Below are 14895 nucleotides of genomic sequence, written 5' to 3'. Positions count from 1 at the left end.
AATCCATTCGTATGTGGACCACTGTCACATGTCATTTTCTATAGTTTGTTCTTCATCATCAATCTTCTGATTATCATTTTCTTGTTGCATAAGTTCATAATAGAATTGAATCTCTTCATGACTCCAATACAAGGAAATTTCATTGACATTTTTTATTTTCAACATTTTCCATTCTGTCTTCAAGATCCATTGTTGTGACAGTATCAACGCATTCAAGGAACCTTAATTCTTGTTCAAGTTTTGTTGTTTCATCTCGGTTGGTTCTAACATATGCACACAAAAGATCAATGCTAAATTTATATGAAAAAACATTTTCAGACCCATATTGGTTTTGTTCATTTTGCTCTGAAATGAGATTTTTCTTCTTTTTCTCCTTTTTTGACTTTGTCGATGCTTCACAATCTTCATTTTCCACCTCTACTTCTGCAAACAGGTTTTCTTCCACTTGGTTTCTAGACACAAGTGGGTTTCTCTCATCAAATAACAACATATCAATAAGACATTTATGTTGCATCATATGCAACCACTCATCACTAGTGAATTGTTCTTCATCAAAGTTAACATCAACAATTTCAATTGTTGGATCCACTGAACCAGTTGCTTCTCCATTGATAGCATTATCTATGCCAAAATCAGCTCTTACTGGTAACACACCATCAACATTGTGATCCACTTTCAAGTGAGATTCACCAAACTCTTCATCTCTCTGTAGATCTACTGCTACAGATCCATCTTCATTTTTGTATTCAAGCACTGCTACAACAGGTTGAACAACACTACTATCTTTGACTTGATTACTACCCCTTGCACTAAATTCTATTTATTGGATCTTCCATACTTTCTTGAAAGTTCCCAATTGCACAAAGATATTTTTCATATCACCCCGAAAAAAATCTGATGTTTAATATATGCCTAAAACAATGTCATGCTAAAAAAAACACCAAAATATTTTTGTATATTAAAGGACTTTGCAAAGCCATAAAACTCACTTTTCAATAAATCCCATTAAACAAACTTTATAAAAGCTCTTATAAACATGTATAGGCTTTTAAGAAAGGGCAGCACTTGAAGATACCCCTTTTATAACACTTTCATGTAATAAAACAAATACTTTTAAAAACACTTTAATACACAAACCTTTCACAAGAGCTTTATTCCACTACCTTTCATATAAACTAGCTTTTCTATGACTGATTAGATGAAATAATGACTCACAACAGTGGTGGTCGTGGCTTATGGTGCTTTTGGCTTTGTCACCCTCACTTTTGGAAAACGTTGTGACTCTATAATGGTGGTGCAGTACAACAGTTGCAGCCACTCTTACTCTCAAATTCTCCAGACTCATGTGCTGCCGCTGCAAAAACTACTGATTAACTTCGTATCGATATAGACATTCCGCTCTTCGGTCTCTCTCAATTTCAATCGGAGGGAATGACCGAGGAGGGATTGCAGAAGAAAAACCTCCTCTCGAAATTCAGAAGATTTTGCGATGACTGGGCATGTTTTCTCGGACTCACTTATGGAGAGAGTAAAAATACTCTGCAGGGACGTGTTTAGGCTCGCTACAGAGACCGACGAGAAAAATGCATCAGTGTCTCTTAGTTACAGAAAACGAGGACTTCTCAGTCCTTTTCACGATGGCCTGAGTACAGCGACGAAATTTAACACCATAGATGAAAGAAAACAAGAAGCACGGGGACCGCAAAGATTAAAGGTAGGGATTTCTCATAGTGCCACGACAGAGAGGACGAACTGGCAAATCAAGGTACTTACTGGATATTTTGTAGCAGTCCAAAATTGTTTGAAGATTGGACAGAGTTCACAATGAAGAAAACAACATACAGCAGTCCAAAATTGTTACCCGCCAGAGACCGTTTAGGCCCTTGCTCTTCAAAGCCAGGAAATGGCTGACACCGATCTTGCATTATTCCATCCAAAGAAAAGTGGACACTGGGAAGAAAACTTAGTGCAAAGTTAGGATAATCTACTCTATTCTAATCTCAACATGAATATTATGAAACTCTCTAATCTCAACATGAATATTATGAAACTCCTTGATCAACCGCAACAGCGACAATCAGAGATAGACATATATAAGAATTTTGCATCAATGATTCATCTACGTTATCTAACGATATACAAATATGCATCGTCTCCCAGGCTCTTAATTCTACTCAGAAAAAACTCAACATAACAATTGCATCGTACGACCTAAACAACCTCGCGCTAGCCTCCATACCTTGAAGGAACTCGACTATGACTAAGTAGGGGTGGTCAATGAACGTATATAGTTTCTATTCCATCGAACGATGATGCTTCTCTGAAATTAATTGGTCTGGGCTTTGTATTGAATTATGCTCATTATGAATCGAAACTGAATGTCAGTTTCACTGCAAATCGCTATATTCTGCTTCATCACATTCTGCATTCTCGGATTCATCCGCAGATGAGAGGTTGTCGTGTTTCAGTAATTGTTTGTCTCACTTCATCATAGGGATACCAGCAAATAACGACGCCATAATCTCTGTTGCAACCTTGGGGCGCAACATTGTGTACGTTGACACAGATAAAGGCAATATACAAATCCTGAATATTGAAAATTGTGGCTTGGTTCATGTGAAAACTGAAAGACACGGGACGAAATACAGGCAGCAACGTCTAAATATGCTTGGCTCTCCCAGGAAACGGTATCACAGGTAAACACAGGGAGGTTCTTCAACGATTCTCTGCTAGTCTAACTCTGATACCCATTGAAAGATTGAGTACACATCCAAAGACACAAGGAAAAACACAGCTACAACTGTTAACTAAACAAAAAACCTAGACATGAATAACGTAACACTAAAATGTCAAAGCGGCTATAGCTGCATACAACGCTCACTGTCCATCTGGGCTATCTATCTAGCTTATATGCCTCATTTACATTTATACAAAAAATTTAGTAGGTTATTGGCCCTTCAATTTGAAAGGGTTATGGCGGTGATGCCCATTCGGAGTTGAAAGGTCATGGTGGTGAGGCCGTGCACGGGGTGAGGAGGACGGTGAGGCGGTGGCGGTGCATTGGTGAATTGACCAGTGTAATTATTGTCTGTTAGAAATATTTAGGAAAGTTAATTTTCTGAGAGGGGCAGAGAGCTAGGACTCTCCTACTTTCACTTAGCTAGCTTCGCGCACCACAGAGATAACAAAGGTCGTTTGGAGCAACACACTAAAACTTAGTATTGAGTTCTTAAATATGAAAATACATTTACATGGGATTGCCGCGCAAAACAAAGATTTTACGATGATTTACACTTACCCGGAATAACACACAATGAAACACAATAATTGTTTTCACACGCCCACCAAAAGTTGCTCCGCCATTTTCTCCCTAGAGACTTGCGCTCTCTTTCTCTCTAACCTCTTACAAAATGACTTTTACATTCATATTTAACTCAACATACTATTTTACATTTAATTTATGACAAAGCAAAGTAATTAATATGATGTTTTTGTTGAGTGCTGCAAAAATATGTCTGACAAGTATGGCTGCTGTCAGGCTATTTAATGTGGTGGTTGGGATTATTATTTCCAACACTCCCTGTTAATCACAATTGCTACCATTGACAATTTCCAAATAGTTTTTGAGATAAAAAAAACTTTCACCTACCAATGGCTTTGTGAAAATATCAGCAAATTGTTCCTATGACTTGCAGTGCTGCAACACAATTTCATCATTGTTAATCAACTCTCTAATAAAATGATATTTAGCATCAATATGCTTGGTCCTCTTGTGGAAGACAGAATTCTTTGACAATGCAATTGCTGAGGTGTTGTCGCAGAAAATAGTTGTCGCTCCCTCTTGGTCATGACGAAGATCCCTCAACATCCTTCTCATCCAAACTGCCTGACACGTTGCTGCTATTGCTGCGACATATTCAGCTTCTGTTGTTGACAGTGACACTATTGGCTACTTCTTGGAGGCCCATGAAATGGCTCTGGAACCTAAATGAAAAACATATCCTGGCGTGCTCTTTATGTCATCGACACTTCCTGCCTAATCACTGTTAGTGTAACCGACGAGCCCGAAATCACTTGTTTTTGTGTATAAAACACCATACTGTTTTGTTCCATTGTCATACCTCAGAATCTTTTTCACTGCTTGCCAATGTGTCTCCTTGGGTATCTCCATGAACCTTGACACCAAACTTACTGCATACATTATATCTAGCCTAGTGGCGGTCAAATACATCAAGCTGCCTATCATGCTTTTGTATAATGTCGGATTGACATTACTGCTACAATCTTCTTTGCTCAACTTTAACCCTATGATAGTAAGAGTTGGTGTGGACTTGCTGTTCTGCATTTTAAACCTCTCCAAAATTTCTGGCACATACTTTTCTTGAGAGATAAAAATGCCATTTTTTGTTTGCTTCACTTCTGTGCCCAAAAAATATCTTAATAATCCCAAGTCAGTCATTTCAAATTCACTCTTCATGACCTCTTTGAAATCAACGATGAGGAAATCATCACTTCCTGTAAAAATTAAATCATCTACATATAAGACGAGAAAGAGAATCTTACCTTCGTTCTCTTTGGTGTAGAGAGTAGGCTCACCATGACATTTGTTGAAACCATTGTCCAACAAATAAGCATCTATCCTATTGTACCATGCACGCAGTACTTGCTTCAACCCTTAAAGAGCTTTTCTCAACCGATATACTCTGTCTTCTTGGCCTTCAATCTCATAACTAGGCTGTTGTGCGACATACAGTTCCTCTTTTAGCAATCCATTCAAGAACATTGATTTTGCATCCATTTGATACACTCTCCATTGGTGCTGCGCGGCAATCCCCACAACTACGCGCACTGTCTCCATATGCCCGACTGGTGCGAACATCTCCACATAATCTCTTCCATGCTGCCGCTTGTATCCTTTGACAACTAGCCTTGATTTGTGCCTTCCAATCTTTCCCTCAATGTTGCTTTTGATCTTATAGGCCCACTTCACTCCAATAACATGTTTTCCTTTCAGAAAGTTCACTAACTCCCATGTGTCATTCATTTCTATTGCTTCTATTTCTTCATCCATTGCCGCAACCCATTTTTCTTCTTTGATTGCATCTTCAAAGTGGATTGCGTCATCTACATGAAAAAATAATGCAAATAAGGAATTCATACCAGTGCTACTATCAACTTCATCTTGCTCATAAATTTCTTTTAAATTTTTGAATTTTTGTCTTCTTGTGCTTGCTGAAGATGGGCTTGATATGTCACTTGGTGTTGTGCTTTGCGGTGTGCTTGGAGAAGCACTTGCCTGACTATGTGAAACTGTCCTATTATTTGTTGATGGTGTTGCTTGCATCCTGCTTTGCTGCGCTTGAATGGGAGTAGAGGGAGTCACTGTTGAGAAATTACTTGTTGCTATTAATTCCTCTCTATCCTCATGTGGTATACATGCTATGACATTGACGTCTTCTCTAAACTTCCATCCCATGCTTCCTCTTCTAAGAACTGCACATCTCTGTTGATTATGACCTTCTTGGTTGATGGATTGTAGAGCTTGTATGCCTTGGATTAATCACTGTATCCAAAAAATATACATTTCTCCCCCTTGTTGTCCAACTTCTTCCTTAACTCATCTGGGACATGTGCATACACCACACATCCAAAAACTCTCATGTGAGTGACATTTTTCTTTCTTCCACTCTATGCCTCTTCAGGAACAATGTTTTGGACGCTTTTGGTTGGACATCTATTCAAGATATCTGTTGTACAAGCGACAGCTTCAGCCCAATAGTTATTTGGCAAATGTTTTGCCTTCAACATACTCCTTGCCATCTCCATAATGTTCCTATTCTTCCTTTCTGCCAAACCATTTTGTTGAGGTGTATACCTTGTTGTAAATTTCTTGTCAATTCCATGCTTCCTGCAAAATCGAAGGAAATCATTTGAGATATATTCGCCACCTCTGTTAGTCCTCAGGACTTTGATGTAGTATTCACTTTGCTTTTCAACAAGAGCCTTGTATTGGTGAAAACGCTCAAACACTTCACTTTTCTGTTTTAGGAGAAAGACCCATGTCTTCCTGCGTAGTCATCTATGAAGGTCACTACATAGTGACTGCCACCAATTGATGGTGTCTGCATTGGTCCACATATATCTGAGTGGACAATCTCCAAAGGTGCCTTTGCCCTTACTGATAGGTGTCTCTCTATGTTGCTTGCCCAAGATACATTCTCCACATATGTTGTCTAGTTTTACTATGAGTGGTAAACCCTTCACCATGTCTTTCATATGCAGCAAATTCAAACCTCCAAAGTTAAGATGTCCAGATCTCAAATGCCATAACCATTTTTCATATTTTATCTCTGCTTGAAAGTTTACTTGTGTGACAACTGCCTCTTTTCAACTCTCTTCTTGTGAGTTCATTGAGAGTTGTGCTTTTGCACCTTCTTTCTGCAAATCTGATATTATCTTTAGGGGAAGCATTCGATTGTTTGTCATCTGAAACTTTGCAATCAGTTGTCTACTTGGAGGCCTATCCAAAATTGTGCACACATCATTTTTGAAGAAGACATTGTAGCCTTTCTGCATGAGCTACCCAATGCTCATGAGTTTATGTTTCAGACCGGGAACAAAGTAAACATTTGAGATGTATTTCTTCTCCCCCTTCTTTGTTAGTATATTAACTATTCCTTTTCGCATGACAGAGACTTTCCTATCAGTCCCTAATGCCACTTCAGATTTCACACTCTCATCTAGAATAGAAAAAATTTCTATATTTCTTGACATGTGGTTGCTACACCTTGAATCTAGAGACCATATATCACTCTTTTTTTCTTGTGCTACATTACAAGATAAAAATATGCTATCATGGTTCTAATTTTCTCTTGTGAAATTTACGCTTGATTTGTTACTTATGTCATATTGCTTCCTTCTACATTCATTTGCATAATGACCATACTTCTTAAAATAATGACATTGAACTTGAGATTTATCATACCTCTAACATTATGCTTGATTTTGGCTTGGGCCTTGACTTGTATTTTGATTGCTGCCTCTTCCCTTTGAGCTTGAAGGGCTACTTCTTCCACCTCTGTGTGGGCTTCTTCCTCTTCCTCTAGCATATGATCTTCCTCTGCCTTGACCTTGACCAAATGATACCTGTGTCTTGAAGGCATGCTCCGATGAGGAGCTTGCTGCTCTATTCAGTCTATGTTCATGAGAAATTAGTGATGCATTAAGCTCATCCACTGAGAACTATGAGAGATCACTTGTCTCTTCTATGGCCACAACAATGGCCTCAAACCTTGCTGGCAATCTTCTCAAAACTTTCTCAATTATTATTCTTTCATCATGTGTATCAACATGAGACATGATTTGAGTAACCAACCCACTTACATGTGTAAATATGAGTCTATAGTCTCAAACTCTTTAATACAAAGTGTTTCAAAATCTCTCCTCAACATTTGCAGTGTTGTTGTCTTGACTTTTGCCATGCCTTGGTAAGCTATCTGGAGGGTGTCCCATGCTTTCTTGGACTTCATTATTACTGTAACCCTTGGGAAAATACTTTCATGAATTGCTTGAAAAATATAAAACAAGGCTTTTGAATCCTTCTTCCTGTTGTCCTTAACAAATCTCTTTCTTGTTGAGATAAGGCATTGTATGTTTCTGCGTCTACTGGTTCTTGAAAGCCATTCTCCACCAAATCCCAAATGTCTTGAGAAGAAAACATGGCCTTCATTGTAATAGTCGAATAAGCATATTTTTTGTCATTAAACTGAGGTATTTGAGTATTAGTCAAGCTTGTGTTTAATGTTTCCATTTTTGAGCATAAAAGAAACTTTCTACTTGCTGGTAAATTGTTGGCTTGTTGGGGCCTAACCCAGGTTGAGAGGTGATTTAGCCAAACAAATCCTGGTACTACTAGCTATTTTGGCAACAGTCTATGAAGCACGGACCAAGGTCTCACTTGAAGTAGTATGGGAGGGTGCTAGAACCAGGTTTCCACACCTTAGAGATGTCTAATGGTTTCAAGTGGTCCGCAGATTGACACAATGCACACGTCGCTACACGCACTTACTCATTGCTCGCAGCCTGAGATGTTGCCTTCATGCAGCCCTACTTAGGGTCCAAACATTGTTATTACCCAAGTCCTCATTAGTAATCCAATATTAGTTGATTAACTTAGCTTATTTGTATGCTTTCAGTTATACTTAACAATATTCACAATTCATACAAATGTGCACAGTAAAGAAACCCTATATTCGCAAATGATATCAAACATATAATAACTCAAAACAGACACACGTAATTGGTAAAAAAACCTTTCTTTATCAATATCTTCTCCGATTACAGACTCGACTCCACTGTGCGCACTCAGTTGCAGGGGTCCACACACTTAGTTTCGGACTCTACTAGGCCTCTAAGCACTCAGTTGCAGAGCCTTCTCCTACTATATGCCCCAAAGACACACTTCGCATTGTGACTCAATCACTTAGACTTATCATTATTCTCTCCTATCATCTATCTCATTTTGTCCTTTACAACTTAGAGCCTCGCTCTATTTATACAATCCCATGGTCCGCGGGACATGGGTAGGATGACCTTACATTCAAAACTAGGGCAAACAACCCTATTACTCTAACATACATTTTGCGCCTGCATTTTGCAGAGCTTTACAACAATATCAACTAAACACTTGGGCTTTGAGCCCCAAAACATGCCACGGCGGGATTCCATGCCCAACATAAATATGCTAAAACAATCTACCCTCAAAACAACTTTCAAGTGCTAGTAAAAAACTCTTGTTTTTACACTAACAATATTTAACCCACTCTGATACAATGTTAGAAATATTTAGGAAATTTAATTTTCACGGAGGGGTAGAGAGATATGACTCTTGTGAAGCTACTTTCAGACAGCTAGCTTTTCACACCCCGGATCTCATTTCACGAAGCTAGATTCGCGCACCGCGGGGCTGATTTCGTGTAGCTACCTTTGTGCACCATAGAACTATTTTAGAGACTTAATGAATAATATTCACTCATGGAAAAGATAACAAAGTAGGTTTGGAGAAACACACTAAAACTTATTATTGAGTTCTTAAACATGAAAATACATTTATATGAGACTGTGGCTCATTCACCAAGTAAAATAAATGTTTTACGGTGATTTACACTTATGCGAAATAACACACAGTAAAACACAGTAACTGTTGTTTTCACGCACCCACCAAAATTTGCTCCACTAGTTTCTCCCCAGAGACTTGAACTCTCTTTCTCTCTAACCTCTTACAAAATGAATTTTACATTCATATTTAACTCAACATATGACTTTACATTTAATTCATGACAAAGCAAAGTAATTAATATGATGTTGTTGTCGAGTGTAATCACAATCACGCAGGTGTTTGTGGAGTGTGGGCAATAGTCTCTAAATGAATTCTTTCCCACATCTATTTACCAAAGTACATTAGATGCTTTAATTCCTTATTGTGTTTCATAATGCTTTGCACCTGGCTTCAGTCCTTCCATCTTTAAACATAGATGCAACCTGCAAAAATATGTCTGACAAGTATGGCTGCTATTAGGTTGTTTATTGCAATGGTTGGGATTATTATTTCTAACATTTTCAACATTATTTTAGCTTCGAATGATTAATATGTGTAAGGTTTTTACTAAGAGATGTCACAATAGTTTGTGCAAATCAGAGCATTTTATTCTTTGAAATGTCGTGTTGAGATTATGTTGATGAATCCAAGTTTAGTTATGCCTGTCACACAACTGAGATCAAGTCTCGTTATTATTATTGTCTTTAAGTTTTTGGGTTTATTTTTATGCTTGACAACTAGAGATAATAGTTTATGCACATTTTCCCATTGCTAGCCAGTTTCTTCAGCACCAAACTAATCCGTGAAAGAAAATGGAGACAATAAATTTATTCAAGGCCTTTTCCTCAGTTTGGGTCAATGATCATGCTAAATGTTGTTTATTTGATCTTAAACAATGAAATTACTATACAGGAAATATGTTATTTAGGGTTTTGATTGAATCATATTTCCATAAAAATGGTAAAAGGCTTATTTTGTATGCACGTGGAAGCATTGTTTTGAGTTAAGAAATTAAGTAATTAATTATTAATGTCAAATACATATTCATACACGTCCAGAAATATATGAAAACCAAGTCACAATGCCAATACAAATTTATACATGTCCAGATATGTATATATACTCAACTTCAAAAACATGCAAGTCTCCTTCAAACTAAAATTTCTTCTATTTTTCAAAAATAGTAAAATTTTATTCGATAATGTGAAAAACTTTTTAGCAGGAGTGGAAATTTTTCCAAACATGTTTAATCATGTACAACATTGGTCAAACATGGTTGACCATGATAAATTATGGTGAATCATGGTGAATCATGGTGAATCATGGTCAACATTGCTCAAGTATGTTTGACCATGATCAATTATGGACAATCATGGCTAACCATGGTCAACAATGGTACAACGTGACACTGTGACAAAGATTGTCTCAATATGAAAATTAGTCATGCTCAACCATGGTCAAACATTGTCAACCATGGTCCAACTTCACATTGTGACAAATATAGTCTCAATATGGAATCAACCATGGTCAGTCTTAGTCAAGCATGGTCAACTATGGTAAATAATGATGGTCACATTTTGATAAAGTCTCTTGGTCCAACATCACATTGTAACAACCATGGTCATCCATGGTCAACCATCATCGACCATGGTCCAATGTGGCATTGTGACAAATGTTGTCTCAATATAAAAATCAACCATGGTCCAATCTTGCATTACAACACAAAATGTCTCAATATAAAAATCAATCATGGTCAACCATACTCCAATCTCACATTGACATAAAGATCGTGTCAATATAAAAATCAACCACACTCAACCATTTTATTTTAGTGTTGATAATATTTATCTTAGGGTTTATATACATTGGGTTTGTAATATTAATCATGGTCAACCATATTCAACCATGGTCTAATGTCACATTGTGACAAATATTGTCTCACTATGAAAATCAACTCTAGGCAACCATGTTTGTTTTAGGATTTATAATATTTATCTTAGGGTCTATATACCTTGGGTTTACAATATTAATCCCTTGAGTTTAATATTATTCCCTTGGGTTTTATTATTAATCCCTTGTGTTTAATATCACTCCCTTGGGTTTTTTTGGGTTTAATATTATTTCCTTGGGTATTGTGACAACCATGATCAACCATGTTCCAATGTTGCATTTGTGACAAACAATGTCTCAATATGAAAATAAACCATGGTCTAATGTTGAATTTTGACAAACATTGTCTTAATGTAAAAATCAATCCTGGTCAACCATGGATCAATGTCTCATCGTGACAAAAGATGTGTCAATATGCAAATCAAGCATGGTCAACCATGTCTATTTTAGGGTTTATAATATTAATCCCTTGGGTTTATAATATCTATCCCTTGGGTTTATTAATTTAAGGGTTCATATTCTTAGGGTATAATATTATTCATACTATTTATAATATTAATCCTTGGGTTTAATATAAATCCCTTCAGTTTATAATCATGGTCAATAATGGTAAACCATGGTGCAAGGAAACATTGTGAGAACGGTTGTCTCACTATGAAAAACAACCATCTTCAACCATCATCGATCATTGTCAACCATGGCCAATCATTGTCAACCATGTTTCAACATCATATTGTGACAAATATTGTCTCAATATGAAAATCCACCATGCTCAACCATGCTCAACCATGTTCAGTCATGTTCAACCATGGTCCAATGTCACACTGTGATAAGGATTATCTCAATATCAAAATAAAACATTGTTAACCATGTTCATTTTAGGGTTTATAATATTTATCTTAGGGTTTTCACATTGTGAAAATAAAAAACGGTCAACCATGGTCCAACGTATCATTGTGAAAAATATTTTCTCAATATGAAAATCAACCATGGTCCAATGTCACATTATGAAAGATATTTTCTCAATGTGAAAATAAAACATAGGCAACCATGGTTGAACATCTCATTATGAAAAAAAATGTCCCAATATGAAAATCAGCCATGGTCAATCATGGTCAACCATGGTCCAATGTTGCATTGTCACAAAAATTGTCTCAATATGAAAATCAATTATGGTCAATCATGCTCAACCATTGTCCAATCTCCCATTGTGCCAAAGATTTTCCCAATATGAAAATTAACCATGGTTAACCATGGTCCAACATCACATTGTGACAATCATTGTCTGAATATGAAAATTATCAATGGTCAGCCATGTTTGTTTTAGGGTTTATGATATTTATCTGAGGGTTTATATATCTTGGGTTTACAATATTCATCATTCGAATTTAATATTATTCTGTTTGGTTTTTAGTATTAATCCCTTGGGTTTGTTAGTGCCTTGCGTTTATAATATTAATCCTTTGTGTTTAGTATTATCTCCTAGGATTTATAATGCCTTGGTTTTTTATTATTAATAATTCCTTTGGTTAATAATATCAAGATTTGTTATATTCTTGATAATATCAATAACATTATCATATTATTATAATATAATTATTATTATTATAAATTTCCACTATAATTGTTATGATTATTATCCTATATATAATATAATGATATAATATTTATTTATAATATAACAATTATTATTATATTTATATATGTATTCATATCAATATTAATATTAATATTAATATTAAATCCATATCCATTATAAACCACATTTAATGTGGTTATGCATGTGATTTATATACGCATGTTTGTGCTAGTTTTATTACTTGGCAAAAGAAAACAAGAACAATCCACCTGCATTTGAATTCTATTGTCATCTCTTTAGATAATAGGATGAATTCCATCTCCATTCCTTGGCATAGAAGAATAAGAACAACCTACGTGCATTTGGGATTAATGAGCATCAATTGTAATACATACTTTAACAACTTAAAAAAATTTGCATTAACTCCAGGGAAACAATTACATTAAGTATGATCCCATAAACTAGGGAAAATGCAGTTGTACAAATATCGGTTATGACTTAGAATCCTAATAAAATAATAATTATTTCATTATGTTCCATCACATGTCTCATGAAAGTGAAAAGAAGACCTTCAAAATATGAACCAATTGGATGATTACACATTGGTTATATATATATTTAAACATTAGAAAATATATTGGTCAAAGCTAAACTAATATGTAGTCAAAATCAAATCAATTCCTACAATCTTGCCTTGGCAAGGACTAATAATATGTGTAAACATAACAAAATAATATTAATAAATTATACTTTTTATAATACATAGTGAAATATGGTTGAAAATATTTTTCCAAAGTTTAAATTGAAAATGGAAGGTTTAGAGAAATATGGCTAACAATATTTATCCAAAGTTTAAATTGAAAATGGAAGGTCTAATGTTTATGAAAAGCGTATAATAACATATTTAAATAAAATAATAATAAAAAATTGACTCATGAATAAAAACATAATGACGATATTATGATAATTGTTGACATCTAATCATTGGGATTGGGTGAATATATGTAAATATTTTAAATAGTTATTAAGCAGAATAGGAATATGAAGAGACAATGGGAGGTGAAGACCAAGAGTCTCTCCCTCCATGTATATATCCATGAGCAATATTAATGCAAAGATATTGTTGTACCTTTGAACACAATTTTCGCTTAAGGAATTGTGCGAGAGCATCTAAAACGTTCTCTAAATTTGGATTTTTTGATGGCCTATGCTTTAAACTGTTAAACAAGTATAGAATATTAATTATTTATGATATACTAAAAGGGTTGATTCTTCAACTTTATCATATTTTAGCTTTGAAATGATATGTAAGGTTGAACTTAAGAAAATATATGATTCAGTAAATCTTCAAAATTAGTATTTAAGTAATCATTTACATACGATGCATGTAACATAATTTTACAACCAAACACAATATATTTAAAACTTAAAAAGAAGTGACAATTAAAAGATGTATAGGAATTAATTAAAGCTAAAAGTTTCAATTAACTAATCTCTATAATTGATCATAACTTCACAGGGGTTTTCAGATAGATTGATATTCAATCTTATCTTACCCATATTTTCCTATTAGTTTCAAACATATGCAAAGATAAACAAAATTAATATGTAATAGAGAACATAAAAACTCACAGGAACACAAGCTGCTTCAAGATGAATCCAGAATCCTTCTATTAATCTAAGAGAAATCTCAGAGAGTTACGATTCTGCTTACTAGTTTATCACAAGGGTTCAAACCTTCATATTTCGAGCTACAAAGTATTTATAGAGTTTTCTTCGAAATATATTTATTTAAAAATCAAGATTTATTTACAAAGTATCTTTTGAAAATAATTACAAAAATAAAACTAGAAAATTGGAATTTTGAACTGCTTGGAATTCTTGCACAGAATTTAAGGATTATGCTAGTGACTGAGGTTGTAAAGCTACTATCTTATTGTTTTTCCTAGTTATCTATCCTTTGCTCCTACAAACTTGCATCCTGTCACTGAAATTTTGTTGTCTACTGCTGGAAACTTGTTGTTTTTTTAATCAATGAGCTGGCATATTTTTTCAGATCTGTTTTCGTCAAGAAGGGAAAACTTTATCAATTTCCTCTAAGTATCATCCACTTAATTGTATTTATGAAAGGTGGGCTTGGCTATGAACAAATGTTTAATCTCATGCTAGATTAGTAATCAAAACTTAATCGTTCAATAAAATCTTTTGTTGTAATGGTTCCCTTGATCTTAGTAAATTTCGCTTTATCTACAGCTATAGAATGTAATCTATGCTATTATTCTTCAAGAGGAACCAACCTGTGTCCTATACCTAGCAAGCCTAGAAGTCC

This window comes from Pinus tabuliformis, chromosome 4_2 (assembly GCF_031772625.1).
Source record: "Pinus tabuliformis cultivar Carrire ecotype Pingquan chromosome 4_2, CPIR1, whole genome shotgun sequence".
In the NCBI taxonomy this organism is placed as follows: Eukaryota; Viridiplantae; Streptophyta; class Pinopsida; order Pinales; family Pinaceae; genus Pinus; species Pinus tabuliformis.
The sequence above is the reverse complement of the archived record's forward strand: the minus strand, read 5'-3'. Positions refer to the sequence as shown.